Genomic DNA, 14,246 nt, shown 5'->3' on the forward strand with positions numbered 1-14,246 from the left:
ATCAACGGCGTGTGTCTGTCATCGGATGCGATCTTTACGCATTTCAACGGGTTTCGTCCAGCGTCTTTGTCGTCTGGCTGGAAGCGGATCATGAAAACCTTGTGAAGGGAAGATTGAGACCGAAAGGAACATCGTGACACCAGATGAAAAGTGAATGTATAGAGTCCATAAAAAAAAAAAAAAAAAAAAAAAAAAAACGTTTCGGAGAGCTTCGTCGAACAAGAGCTGGAAAGAGCAAAGTGAAATAAAGGACACAAATTTGAAAAGCTGTGGTTGTTGCTATTCCTTTCTTCGTAGCACATGGCCAAATGAAAACTTTGAGGAGCGAATGGGCTCGGTTTTGAAAATGCACAAAACTGTGAATTGGAAAAGTAAAACTGCTAGAATAGTGCGTGACACGGGAACGTGGTGGCACGTGAGAATGACAGGTGCACACAAGCTGCGCAGAAGCACGATTATATATGCTGTGTGCCAGTCTTCTTGCTGGCGAGTTCACTAAGAAACGCGGTATATCAGAAAAGAAGCCCATCGAATGTCAAAATTCATGCCGAAAGACAAAGAAATAAAAGGGACGAAAAATACGCAAGTGCAATATATCGATTAAGAATTACCGCAAGTACAATTATCAGTTGCTAATAAGTATCGCAAGTACAATGTAGCAGTTGTTATTAAGAATCGCCAAGCTTTGGCCTTCAAAGCACGTAAGCAGGCTGAAGTGGTTCTGGGAAATTTCGTATCTGAAAGCGGACGGAGGGTTTCGATAGCACCGAGCAGCAAGTACTTTGAATGTGGCGCGTTTCCATCACTCGCTTTCTTTTTTCGCCAGTGGGCCTTAGTCACGTGATTGCATTGTCTGCCACCGACGGCAGAAATGGGCAGAAACTGCTGCTTAGGAGAGCAAATTTCAAAGAAAAGCTAATAAGAACGCCCAAAATAAAAAATAAATGGTAGTGAAATACAGATTATTAAAATAAAAGCGCGATAAAGTAATGTAGTTGGATTCGCTTGCCCCTGCAGTAGCCACCGGCGCAGCAGGGGAACGAGAGACAGCAGTGAAAAACGCGCCACGCCTCAGTCGCGCCTCCTTGGGACGCGCTGCTCTGGACCGATTACGTCACCCCAATAATCAGCAAATAGCATGACTTGCATTTTTAAAGCGCTTGAACTCCGCCTCGAAATATTATCATTACGGTATACGTGGGCGTCGCTAGAGCTCGTTGTTTCGCGAGTTTCGCTCAAACTCGGGCCTTCTGGAATAGCACCCCAGATTCCAGCAAAAGCTGGGGCAGCGGCATTGGTCTAGCGAGTGTGCTAAGTCGGTGCGAACTAAAATGGCAGTGGGCAGACCACCAGTTTTAACTGGGCGTCCAGTATCAATTTCACTGTTTCGGCATCGCCCAACTTTTGGGATCACAGAAGAAGCGTCGGAGGAGGAGCAACGTGCTAGATTAGCAAAGCATTGTCACGAGACGTGAGTGATGTATTCGGTGACGAGGAGCGGGGCAATACGAGCAGCATACATCGCAACCGCAGGATGTAACTGTTCGACGCATTCGCGAGGCTTCAAAGCTGCAGTGATGAGACCGCTTCATTCGGCTAGGCTTCCCCCAGTGTACCTATATTCTATTCGAACGCTCACCGAGTGAATGCAGGGAGGGATTTTTTCTTCGTGCTGGGGTCGCCAGCGTGTTATCACGAAGAAAACGTTGGATGCATCTGAACTCCCGCAAGCGGGCATGCCCGTCTCGGGCTGCGTTCCCGAAAAATCAGGCAAAGAAAACGACCAGTCTCTCCGCGCCTCCTTCGTGAACGCTGCAAGCAGGCGAAGTGGCAGCGCAACGCTCGCACCACCACGGTTTCGTGTCCGTCCCTGAAAGCTAGGGAGAAATGGGGAAGGCATTCTAGGGAATCGGCGTCGGTGTTTTCGGCAACACAGCCTGGAAACCGAGACGGCGGCTGGCTCGCGTGTCTGCCCTTTTTGCTTCCCCCCTCGCGCGCAAGAGGGAAGCGGCGTCCGCTTCGCGTCACGGCTTCGTTTGATCAGCGACTTGGCCTCTCCCTTGCCGGGCGTCTTTCCCGACGCGGGGAAGCGCGGGGCTTCGCGGCTGCGGGAAGCGTCGCCGCGCGGCTCAGCTGAGAGCGGTCGCGCCGCAACGTGCCGGCGCTGCACGCGCTCTTGCCCACTCCGCACGGCGGCGGCGGCGGCGTCGACGGCGAAGGTGAGCTGATCAGCAGCGCCACGAGGTCAGCGAACCCGCACGCTCACGCGCAGTCCTTCCCGGACACGGGTGATGCTTGTTGCCATGATGCTGGCATGACGCGTTTCGGAGGCAGCGCGCTCCCCACGTATGCGCCCGACAAAATGCACGATGTCTTCAACCTTTCTGGCAATGTGTCGGATCCATAACTGTGAGGTTTTAGGTCATTCGCCAGGAAGAGGGTTCCAGTCTTGCTGTGGTTCAGGGTTTCAGCTGCGCTGTGTGGATTAAAGTGATCATACTAACAAGGGATCGTTCTTGATGTCTGAGAACACACGGGGAGAGGAAGGACGCTCTTCGCCTAAAAACTCGCCGTGAATCACTTCAAGGCGATCCCGAAGTTCAACGCAGTGCACTCGATGCACATATATGTGCCGCCACCCAAGCGAAATTGGGCGAATGAGAGTAACGGGTATACTGAAAATGCGGAAGAACCGAAGACTGGGTAAGTTGTATGGATTAACCTTACTACGAAACAGCGCTAGACTGACGAAACCTATACAGAGATGACGTAGACACAGGTGGGCAGGAGAAAATGTGACCTGTGCCGTGACACTGGGAAATGCAGAACGCCATGCTTGCACTGCGTGGTGCCACACCGCAGACAGAACTTTCCAGCGAAATCATACGCACTCGACATCGTCATTCACCGCAGTCTCAGTATTGACTGCACGGATTGTTCAATCAAGTCCAATATGCTGAAGCTGAACCACAGGATGTGTTTAAAGTGGTGGATTGGCTGGTCAATCGGGTGAATGGCGGGGAGGCCAGGATTGGCCCAGAGTGAAAGGTGGGGCTAGCTCCCACCAGTTGTACTTTGGAATCGCGGTAAACAAGCGACCTCGATAAAATATCGATTGTTATTTCAACCTATTGCTATTGCTCGTTAACGACTATCCGCATTACTTTCGAGACTTTCGACAATAGGATTCGAGTTATATGAAATCGTTAAAAATAGGGGTCACACGAGCTTCGCAGTCGTTCCCCTGTTCTTGTGCGTTCTGTAAAAGTCTGACGGTCCACCGCATTTGCAGCCAATGAAGAAGCTGGCACCAATGAAGCTGCAACTAGAATAGGGATTCGTGCATCCATGGGCGTCGGGTCTAAGCCGGCTCTTCTGGGCAGACTCGTATCATTAGCACTCATGGACACACGGCCCGCCAGACTGTCAAAGGCTGTGTGCGTGATTCCTTGAGACGCGCATGCGGACAATACCGCATCCTTTAATTAATTACTGCGATAGTTGGCCTCTTTCTTCACACGTGTTTCCCGAGGTTCGCCGTGCAACTAAGGTTGGTTGTAAATCCTGTGTTGTTCGGAATCGCCTCCACGTCTGAACTAAGCGGGCTTCCGACAGGTACCGCTGCACGTGGCTCTTTAGTAAAACAACAACAACAACAGCCATAGCGAAGGCCACAGAGCCAGGGTAATTGGAAAAGCCTGTTTGCTTTTCCGGCCTAAAAGACCTGCAGCAGAGCCGGCAACGTAATTACGGCGGGCACTCAAGCGTGTGCGGTGTAGAGTAGGCGCTTCTCCACGAAGCAAAAAGCTGGAAAGAAGCCGCGGGGGGGAAAGAAACAGAAAAAAATGCATAAGATTGAGAGCGCGTGGTTAGCTCTCCAAGAAAGCAGCACCTGATTGAAAGCACTAAGCACTTCGCGTGAGAGCGCTGTTCACTGCCTCGTGCCTGGTGCGTGTGGAGTGGCATTTGGAACCACCTGTAGTTCCACTACGCGGGCACATCTCGAGGGAGTCGTTCTTTGGCGGAAGGAAGACGGAGGCGTCCACTGTCGCTCGGAGCAACTGCGCCGTTTACGCTGTGGGAACACAATGTTCATGTCATCGACCAAGTTGTATTGTTTTACTGCAGAACGTTGTTGAGGCGAGCTTGCACTCAGTTTGCCGTCAGCAGTGGCTGTATTTTCGATGGAGGCGAAATGTACTGCACCCATGTGTGCGATATTTTGGTGGAAGTTTAAGAACTCGAGGCAATACACAGATTGTATACCCAGCGCTGAACAGTTGCGCGTCTCGTCAATGTTTAGCCGTGTTACCGCAAGTTAAGTTTTTAAATTGCTGTTATTTTGGTAACCAAAATTTTTTATACTCCGCTAAGAAGCGATTCAATTGCTCATGAAGCTTTCTTTTATTTGCTGTATTGTCAGCGAACGTGGAAGAAAAACGCACGAACAAATCAGAGTACCACATTATCAGCATAAGCTGAAATAATTGAGTAAACACACTCAAAGTTGCAGTACATGCGCTACTTTCTAAATTGTAGGATAACATTACAGAAGTGAACAACGAAACCCGCCCGGTGTTGGCTTACATGAGTGCTTTTTTCCGTGGTGTACAACAGTTATCGCCTTGCGTAAAACCTCTTCGTGGTGCAGTGAAGATTCAGATTGATGCTCTAAGCCGCACGTGCAGGGAATACCGTTGGAAAGGAAATTAGTTGTGCATCAGGCGCGTAGCCAGGATTTTTTTTTTGGGGAGGGGGCTAAAGTTGTTTTCGCCCCCCCCCCCCCCCCCTCCCGACTGAGAAAAAGCGAGGTAGTTTGCAGGCGCCCTTAAAGACTATGAAGATAAAATAAATGTTTGGTTCATTGTCCCGATAACAATGATACCAATCTTATCGCAAGCTTCAAAGGAATAATCGAGATATGAAATAAAACGTACGAAGCAGCGGCGACTCCCCACCCACTTTTCGGCGATTTCTCTATGACATCACAGGGTCTTTTTACGATTGGCGTCAAACGACCTAAGACACAGCCAAGGAACATGGCTGTGCGATTGTAGAGAGCATCTAGTTCCATTGATGCTGTCATTTCAATTGTTACGTGCAGTTAATACACTCATAACTACGTTTGAGTGCTGGCCTGTACTAAATCACTCCTGCTCATATTACGTCACTGCAGCGCGAAATTTGAATATTTTTGATATTTGTTGCATTGTTCCGGTTGAAAAACGTCTTCTGGGGTTGAAATGTGGCTGAGTGAGTAAGCAAACGCTAGTTCTTTCAAATTGAACAAGGTTGTATTTTGTCTTCAAATGGGCTTATGTTCTCTGTTAATGTTGATTATGATGGTATTTAGTTCCAGATGAAGTTGTAGACTGGGAAAAAATCCGCAGATCGCGTGGTGCAAATCTGCGCCCGTCATACGGTACGCATACTGCGCGCACGGGCGCCTTGTGCAGGCATTGCAATAAATGGGCATAGTTTCATGTGATTACTTGCTTTATTTCAACGTGTGTGGTGTGATGAGTGTGACATTCGCAATAAAATGGCGTAGGCCGTAAGAATGAGATTTTTTTATTTAGTTGCTGAAGAAGCGCAGAAGAAAATGCAGAAGAAACTTTTTTTTGCTGATAAGCATTCTACGCCTGATCGCGTGGTGTGAAATGGAGTAACAAAGGTCACGATAACGGGCACACCATGCGACAGCCGCTACCTCACTTGGAGTTGCGTGCCTGTAGATGAAGCAAACTACTAAAACTGCAGCGAGAACAACTACATTTTTTAGCTCTTAATGTACTTTAACTCTTCACGGACAGCGGTAACTCTTCATGTATTTAAGGCTGTCCCGATGCGCTTTGAGTAACCCTCGTCAACTTTGTGTATCAGGAAAATTAGGCGTTTATATGAGTAGAATTTACGTTTTCCCCCTTTCTAAGTTACCTACCCGCTTTAGAGATGGTGCTTCTTTCAAGAATCAATTCAAACGCAAATATTGCATTAAAAATAAAACGAGATATAAATTTTTTGGCTCGCAGACATACAGGTACTGTGACATCGTGTAAATGTTAGGAAGCGATTATTTAAATATTAAAAGACACAGTGATCACGTAAGGATAAATCAGGGGTCAGGGGAAGAAAATGACTTACAATTGCGGCTTCTTTTGTGTGTTGCATGGCACTTCGAGTGTGAGCTTCCAAAAGCAAGGGCGCTTCTGCCCTTGCACCGTTCTGTCATGTCGGCGTTTTTGTGACTCGGGCCCCTGAATATACACTGCTCTGGGCAGCCGCCGCCCAGGAAAACAGCGGCCGTGGATGCAATGGAGGGGCTTTTGTTGTGACCGAGGTCGAAGATGGCCATCGGGTATTTGTTACTGTAGCGAGCGCCGTCTGCTTATGGCAGGGCTGGTGACTGTCAAGCCTTCACGTGTAGGATAAAGTCTGGAACGCGCTCGGCAAGCCGCAGCGTGCCATTTTCGTCAACTCCCTGTTCCCCAGTTATTAGGTTAGCGAAAAATACCACCGAACGAATCTGCCTAATCGCGGAGAAGAAAATGACTGTCTGTAACACCGCTTTCTGAAGGGGACACGCAGTGCGCGCAAGCTGAGCCCATTCAATTACCCCACGCCAACAACCTCCCGGGCTCCACAGAAACGTACGTGAAAAAGAATGAAGGGGTGACGCGCAGAAGAGGGGCATACTTTGCTATGCGCCTCATCCACAAAGGCCCTCTACCCAACCACACATTCATCCAGCTAAAGCACACGTTTCGCCCAATACGCAGACGCATCGCTTTCTTCAGTTAACTGCTGCCACCGCCGCTTGCACGTGGTTTTGTTTACACATACAAAGATCGTCTTTTCCCTTTCGGCCCTTTATCGTACCAGTCTTCACCCATCAATGGCGGGTGGTCTCTCTTTTTTTCCGCCGCGAGCCAGTGCGGACCACTCCTTGCGTCCCCGGTTATACCGTGACGAGTCAATTTCCTCTGCTGAGAACAACTCAGCCGGCAAGTTATTCTCTCTGTGGCGACATGCCACACACAAAAGGGCACAACGTGGGCTGAGCTTACCCGAGGGCGCCATCACTTTTGGAGCTGCACCTCTCCGACGCAATCATCCTGACCCGGGCGCTTCGTTTTGTGTAAGCACTAATGCGTTAGGACAGGCATTGGGTCGTGAATGTTTTTAATAGTGGCACATACGAAGGATATGCGCCTTTGCTCACAGGCGACGTACCAGGCATAACAGGCAGCGCGGCGCCGGCCGGAAAAATTTCGGGGGGGTGGGGCTTGAAGCCTGGTCACCCCCCCCCCCCCCCCTCCGGCTACGCCACTGTAACTAATTAATTGCAACGGACGGATAGAAGAGCCCGCGTGAGGGAGGCAAACTAGACAAATCGGGAGATCACAACAGCGACTAGAACCCAAACCTTGATCGAGATTTTAGTGAAAGTCGCAAGAAAATCGCCGTCATTCATAATTTTCTCTGGCTACGAGCCTGGGAAGTTCGCCAATTTGGTGAAAAGTAGACACTACGCGCGGTGCTGTAAGCAGAATATGGTTCCTTAAAAACTACGGAATGAGGAGGGGGGGTGCAGTGAATATTTCAGGTGGCGGAAGGGTGTCGAACCCCTCAAACCCCCCCTCTGGCTTCGCCACTGTTGTGCATGTTCCTGGCATTCGCTTGCCTGCCGTAAAATGTCGCTCCCGGTTTATGGGCTGTAATCGTGGTCGAGTTGCGTAGTCTCGGTCAGGCCGCCTTAGATGTTCTCGGCGGTTTATGTGCTCACTAAATGGGTTAACTGGTTGTCCGTGACCGCACAGACCTTTTATTTGTGGACCTAGCGTGCAGTGTATAGCAGTGAAGCAGAAAGTACGCTGGAGTAGTCGAAATTTCAAAACAAAGAGCACGGCACTGTTAGGCGGACTCTAGTAAGTGTTTAATACTGCAATACCGAGATGTATCGAGCACAATCTTCTTAAAAGAGCCATGAAGACAAAATACAAGTTGGGTTTATTAGAAAGACTGCTTAGTCCCGATAACAATGATACCAATATCATCGCAATCTTCGAACAAATAACGAAGATATTAAAGAAAACGTGTGAAGCAGTCGCGACCCCCTAGCCAATTTCCCGCAACTTTTCTATGACGTCACGGAACCTTGTTTGTGCGATTGGCGGCCGCCTAGCTGACCTTTCGCGTCGACACATGACTGGACGTCTGTAATGGGGCCTCTAGTTCCATTTGACCGCATCACTTGAATGCTAACGTGCAGTTAACGCACTGAATATTATATTTTATTGTTGGCCCGTATGACGTCATTCTTGCTCATAACACGTCACTGTGGCGCAAAATTGGAAAGTTTTTAAATACTTCTTGCTTTTTTTTTCGTCAAAAAACATCTTTTGTGGCTCTAATGGAACTGAGTGAGATACTGAATCCTAGTTCTTTCAAATTAAGCGAAGTTGTATTTTCTTCTCATGGCTCCGTTAAATGCTTGGTAATCTTCGAAAAGCAGCGCAGGAAACAGCTCGTTCACAGTTGCTGTTTTGCGACGATCGCCTGTCGGGATGCACTGAAAGCGAGATTCACAGTGGAACCTCTGCGGCGTGTGCATGCATAGTCACCACGTGCTCTGTGGGATCCCACAAAAAAATTCCGGGCCATCTCCACTAACGTAAAACCTGGGAAGGGGCGAAGCATGCAGTGTATAAGTGTATTCTTGACGCCTTAGCGTTTTTGCCCACGGATATGACACCGTGGGGGGTAGAGCTATACAGCTTTGCTGTAAGTATCGAGTCTCTGAAGCACGAGGCGTTCTAGCGCGAGGAGTTGCAAAACGAGTGTCCCGGTGTTGTTCTTTTAGTACGCGTTACGTCCTAGCGCGAAGCGTTGGAAAATGAGTGTCCCGATGTTTTAGTGCCGTGACTTCATGAGACGACGACGACATGAGACACCGACAGCCCATGCACAGCCCATGCGTACAGAAAGCAGCCGATCCACTGCACTCGAGCGTGCCTCATTGTATGCCCTGCGGTTTCACACGCGGAAGTCTATGAACGTGTTTTCCCCGCTTTCCTCCGCCCGCTGTTGTGCTTGCCCCTTGTGCGTCGAAGCACAGAGCTAGACGCGAACCGCGTCCTAACCGTCGTACCGGCCCAAGCTTTGTCCAGACCACTGCCCATGTGTCGCCGCAGGAAACGAGAAGAGACACAAGATGGTGGAGAGGGGGCAAGCCGAGAGGTACGTGTCAAGGACAAAGAAGCGGTTCGTTTGCATGCCCGGGGAACGGACGGCGGCGCATCGCTCGTCTGCGCGTAACACCGCGTGTCTGGCCGGGCGTGGCAGTCGGGAACGCCCTTTTTGCACGTTCGCCGCTGCTGGCTGCTCCGAGAACGCGTTGATTGCGCCGTCATTTGCCCTGTTTAGTCTGGCCGGAATCTTGACGCACCGCGCCGAAGAAACGCAACGCTTTGGCAGGAATTTGCGAACCCGAAACGCGTACGCGTCAGCGCAACTCGTCCCGTAGGCATGCAAGTATGGGCGCGAATTTTCACCACGGCTGTCCTTGATGAGTGCGCGTGGTTTGTCTCGCGACAGCATCCTTAACTAAACGTTCGCTCTCTCTGTCCCTCTCTCTCGCGAGACGCGGCTGCGTTGGCATGCTGTACCTGACGCTTGTATGTTTCCGCAGAAAGCCTGGGGGGCGCGAAGTTTCAAGAAAGCAACGCCGCGTCGTAAAAATCTAGGCTACTGGTTCTCGCGGGACGTCGTTGGGAACGAAGGAGTGACAGACGACGTGCATGCGAGATGCAGAGCTACGGGAGATGCGAACTCCCCCGTGCAGGCTCTCTTCTCTCTCCGCTCGGTCCCACCGGGCCCCGACGGCGGCGAGACCTGTGCACGGGCCGTCTACGGCGGCAGCGGCAGGTGTTCCGCATCCACGACGGCGGCCGAGCGTGCGACTCGGCGCACGCCGCGCGTTCCCACGAGAGCACGCGCCGACCGCCAAAGCCTGTCGTTGGCTGCTGCTCCTGGTGATGATGATTGTGAACTGGCCAGCTGTCTCCGTCCGCGGCTTGCGAAAGAAAACAGGGGTCGAAAATAACTTGCAAGCGTTCTCTCGTTTGCACTAACCAGCAGCTCCACAGGGAGGATTTGTGTGCGCTGAGGGAAAATGCTCATTCTAGGGTGTCATTTTTCTACCCCTTCGCCTTGAATTTATTTTCGGAGCGAGGTCATTTCGTTAATGCTGCCGCTTATCACGCGACAATGGTCTATAAAATATATATACATTTTTCCACTACTCTACGTCACGCTTCAGGTGGCAACAAATTAACGCGGCGCTCAAAGATGGCCTGGCAGTTCATGCATGAATATTGCGCCACTGACGATCTCTCGAACTGAAAAGCAAAGCGTGGTCTTCGGGCTTCGTCGAGTTAAAAACGACTGCGTTTGCTCGACAGCGGAGCGATCGAGCAAACGCAGCTGTTTTGTTACGCTCGGATTTGTTAGCGATACGTCTTTAATCGGAGCCGAATCGCGTTTTGGTTTGACCTGCACAGACCATCTCTGTCGATTGAACCACCTGGAGTTGAATTCATAGGACGTCTAAAACAGACTGTTCATTGCACGTGCTTAACAAAAATGCTACGCCATGAAGGAGAGCCACTCATACTCGAATGACAGAGACGCTTGATTCGAGCTTTTTTAACACGAAAGTGTTGTATTCCGGGATTCACGAAGATATCACTTACGTCATATCCGCTGCGGAAGTGACGCCAGTACAACGAAGCAAGCGGCCTGTAAAGGGTGCACCCCTGCACACAGGGTCTTCTTGCGGGGAAGCAACCTTTAGTACTAAGGAGTGCGTTATACTTCGGGCTGTTCGTTTTTGGGTTTTATATTTTAACACGAAAGTATTTTATACCGGAATACACCAATATTACACTGACGCCATATCCGTCACGGAAATGACGCCAGTACACATTTGCCGAAGCGACCCGCCAGCAGGACTTCGCTCGCCAAGCACACCCACGAGACAACCGCCGACCCGCAAATCACGCTCAGCTGCAAATTACGCTGCATGTGTCACTTTCGTGTTTGACCGATTCCTATGGCAGAGGAATCAACCACAGTTTTGTGTGTGCGTGCTGAAATGCCTGCCGATAGTGAAACCACAAGAACTGCAGTGGTGGCTCCACTGGACAAAGCAAATAGGAAAAAACAACCAGGAAAGAAACAAGACAGCACACTTGACAGCCCCAAAAACATGCCCGTGCTGCATGCGGCTAAGTTCGTACACAATTTAGTTTGCTTATCTAATGAGTCCTATTTCCTCGCTATAGAGGCGATTAAGCCTCTCATCGCGTAGGAGTACGAACATGGAGCCTATACATCGCTTGCGAGACAAGTCCCGTCCGCCTATTTATTCATGTTTGAAGCGCGGACAGACGGAACACAAGAAGAGGACAACATGAATCAGATCCAAATAGCTCAACTTTCCATTCTACCGCCTGTTTATTCCCGCCACATCGCCAATCGCGGGTGTATACGGACTTACCTGCTGCTCCGTGTTTACAGCGTAGCCGTCACCATCCTCTCCTCTCAGTCGCGAGAAATGTCGATGTAACCCTACACGAGCTCGAGACTATTTGGCTCACTGTGCAAGCGATACACGCTGTCGACTGCAGGTGCCCCCGTACTGACGTTTCTAGAGTTATTCATTTATTCATTCGAGCGGAGTAGTTATTGCGCGCCCTCTACGGGCCCCTTGCGTGTCTAACGCGTGAATGTAGGTATGTATGGACACGGACGTGTACGGTATGACGCCTGGCGTTTCACAGAGTCGAGTGAAGTTGAGCTATTGCCCGTGTGCCCCTTAGAACCGAGACCGCGTCTCTGGAAAGAAAACAGGGGCAAGTTTCTCTATAGTGCGCGGCTTTCAAGTTGGATGTGTGAATCTTTGAAACGTGGTATGCTCTGTGGCATGACGATCTGCATCGCGAAATGCCACAGGGCAGCTCACTTTTTTTGTTGTTGTTGAGTGAAATGATAGGCCCGTTGCTGTCATCCGCCGTTTGCTTTGTTGGCGACTTGGATTTGTCTCTCGAGTGTGTCGCGATGAAGCTGAACCGCGGAATGTGGCAGCGAGTGGGGCAGCGAGTGTGGCAGCGAAGCACTGCCGAGGTATACGGGGAGTTCCCTGCACTTCATTTACTTGTTCCCGTAAAGGTCTGGCCGCTCTGCTCTTGCGCAACTTCGCTCACGCCCTTGGGAGCAATCACGGCGTTGCCACATTGGCCATTACTGCGGTGCACGCACTCGAGCGCCCAATGCGGTTCCCGGGCTGAGTTGACCCACATCGCGAAAGCAGTGAGGCAAGCAACAAGAACCTGTACGGAACAAGGCACGAGGGCGTTTCTCTCGCGTGGCCATGGCGGCAACGTAAAAACGCGGGGTGCCGTCCACAGTCGCTGGCTGCAGCTGACGAAACTCGGGGCTGAGAGGATCGATGGGACCGCAGTGTGTAATCACACGGGAAAAGTTGGTCCAAGTTTTCCCAAGTGGTCTCCTTTCGAATCTATCCTAGCTGTTATCCAGTGTCGCAAGCAGTGCAGCGTGCTCTGCGAACATGCGTATACGACGCACCTGACGAAATCACTACACATACAGGGGCACTACGCCCATGTGCTCAGGTGGGGGAGGGGAACTAAGGTTGGCGTTGAGCCCAAATTAATATGTTCTGTTTTGCTAACCCTATCATCATACAGCTTTGAAGCCCGGTAAGGCTAAATGTGATTTCGAATGCAATCAGATGCGGTGGATGCATGGCAGGAAAAGCAAGGAAGACAACAATAAGAAACGAAGTCTGACATTTTTTTTTATGATGGGCACATCGATCAGCGCCTGGGCTGCCGATTTCCCGTAATTTTTTCGGAGGGACATCTGTCAGTATTTTTTTATGATTACATGTGTATGGAGTGGGAAACGACTCGGGCCTCGGACGAAGCGACAGGTCTATTGGCGGTAGCCCAATAACGCCACCGCGTCAAAGCGGTTGTACTACAAGACATCCAATTGTCTTGGCATTGCTCCGTCCCTCTCGGGGCTTCTTAGCAGGCTTCCGTTAGTGTTGACGGTCTTGTACTGTAGATATCGCAAGCTCGCAATTATTGTCTTCCTCTTGTTGCGCGTGCGATATGCCTCCATGGGCGTAGCTCGGCACCTTCATGTGTATTGTCTTCTAAGTGGCCTCTTACGGTCGCATGCCGATGGAGATTCTGTGCGAAGAACCTGCCGAGTTTCGGTTAATGTGACTTCTTCCCCGCGCCACGAATGGAGCGCACAACGTTTCCCTTGTTCTAGTTTCGGCAGAGAGAGAGAGAGAGCTCCTTGATGGGAACTGGTGAGGTCAGGCCTGCTTGTGCCAAGGCTTGCTACGCCAGATGGGGGGTGACTACAGTGATGAGAGGTGAATTTTGGGCATTAAGGGTACAGCAGGTAGAAGGCAAACAGGAAGCGTTAAAAACGAGAAACAAGGGAATGCTGCGAGCAGAGTCCGGACATAAAAATAAATTTGAAAAGGAAATCGTTAATGTAAACCCTGAATCAAAATACAAAGCAAACCGCGCAAAAAAAGAACAACACCAACCCAAAACAAAGAAACAGATAAACACCACGGCGAGAAAGAGCACATACCTTGAGACACTTGTACTGCCTATGATCGAAGGAGATTTGTCCTGTTCAGAGTCGTCTCGTAGGAACAGGAGCAGAACTTTTTTTTCTCCAAGGTAATATCAGCACTATTGGCCCGAGGCCCAAGAAAATGACAAAGTTCCAGCCTGCCTCCATGATGTACACAAGACAGGGAGCTCACTGCAGTTTTTTGCGCAGCACAGCGAATCGAAGGCAGACGCACAAGTGATTTACCGTCTCAAGCACTGCGCAAGTCGGGCACAGGGGGGAATCGTTCAAATTGGAGTTAGCGCTACATTCACCCGCCGCGGTGACTCCGTGTTTAGGGCGTTGTGCTGCTGAGCCCAAGGACACGGGTTCGATTCCTGGCCGTGGCGGTCGCTTTTCTGATGGAGGCGAAAAGCAAAAAACGGCCGTGTGTTCAAAATTTCAGCGCACGTTAAAGATCCTCAGGTGGTCAAAATTAATCCGGAGCCCTCCACTACGGCGCGCCTCATCGCCTGTGTAGCGTCGGCGTGTTAAGCCCCACAATCAATCAATCAATCAATCAA

At 50.3% G+C, this 14,246-nt stretch overlaps 1 protein-coding gene across 4 annotated transcripts in view; it reads left to right on the forward strand.

Annotated features, from left to right (window-relative positions):
- LOC144173849 (uncharacterized) overlaps nt 1–14,246 on the forward strand; it is a 131,881-nt gene that overhangs the window by 63,835 nt on the left and 53,800 nt on the right. Inside the window, exon 1 of one of the 4 annotated variants that reach the window (XM_077702127.1) lies at nt 9,125–9,240. The exons of the other annotated variants lie outside the window; for them this stretch is intronic. The gene's annotated coding sequence lies outside the window, so the exon portion shown is untranslated. Of the gene's footprint in view, nt 1–9,124; nt 9,241–14,246 lie in introns of those variants that run through there. 4 annotated transcript variants of the gene reach the window in all.

This window comes from Haemaphysalis longicornis, unplaced genomic scaffold (genome assembly GCF_048455015.1).
Source record: "Haemaphysalis longicornis isolate Haplotype H1 unplaced genomic scaffold, Haemaphysalis longicornis Haplotype H1 scaffold_3, whole genome shotgun sequence".
Classification (NCBI taxonomy): Eukaryota; Metazoa; Arthropoda; class Arachnida; order Ixodida; family Ixodidae; genus Haemaphysalis; species Haemaphysalis longicornis.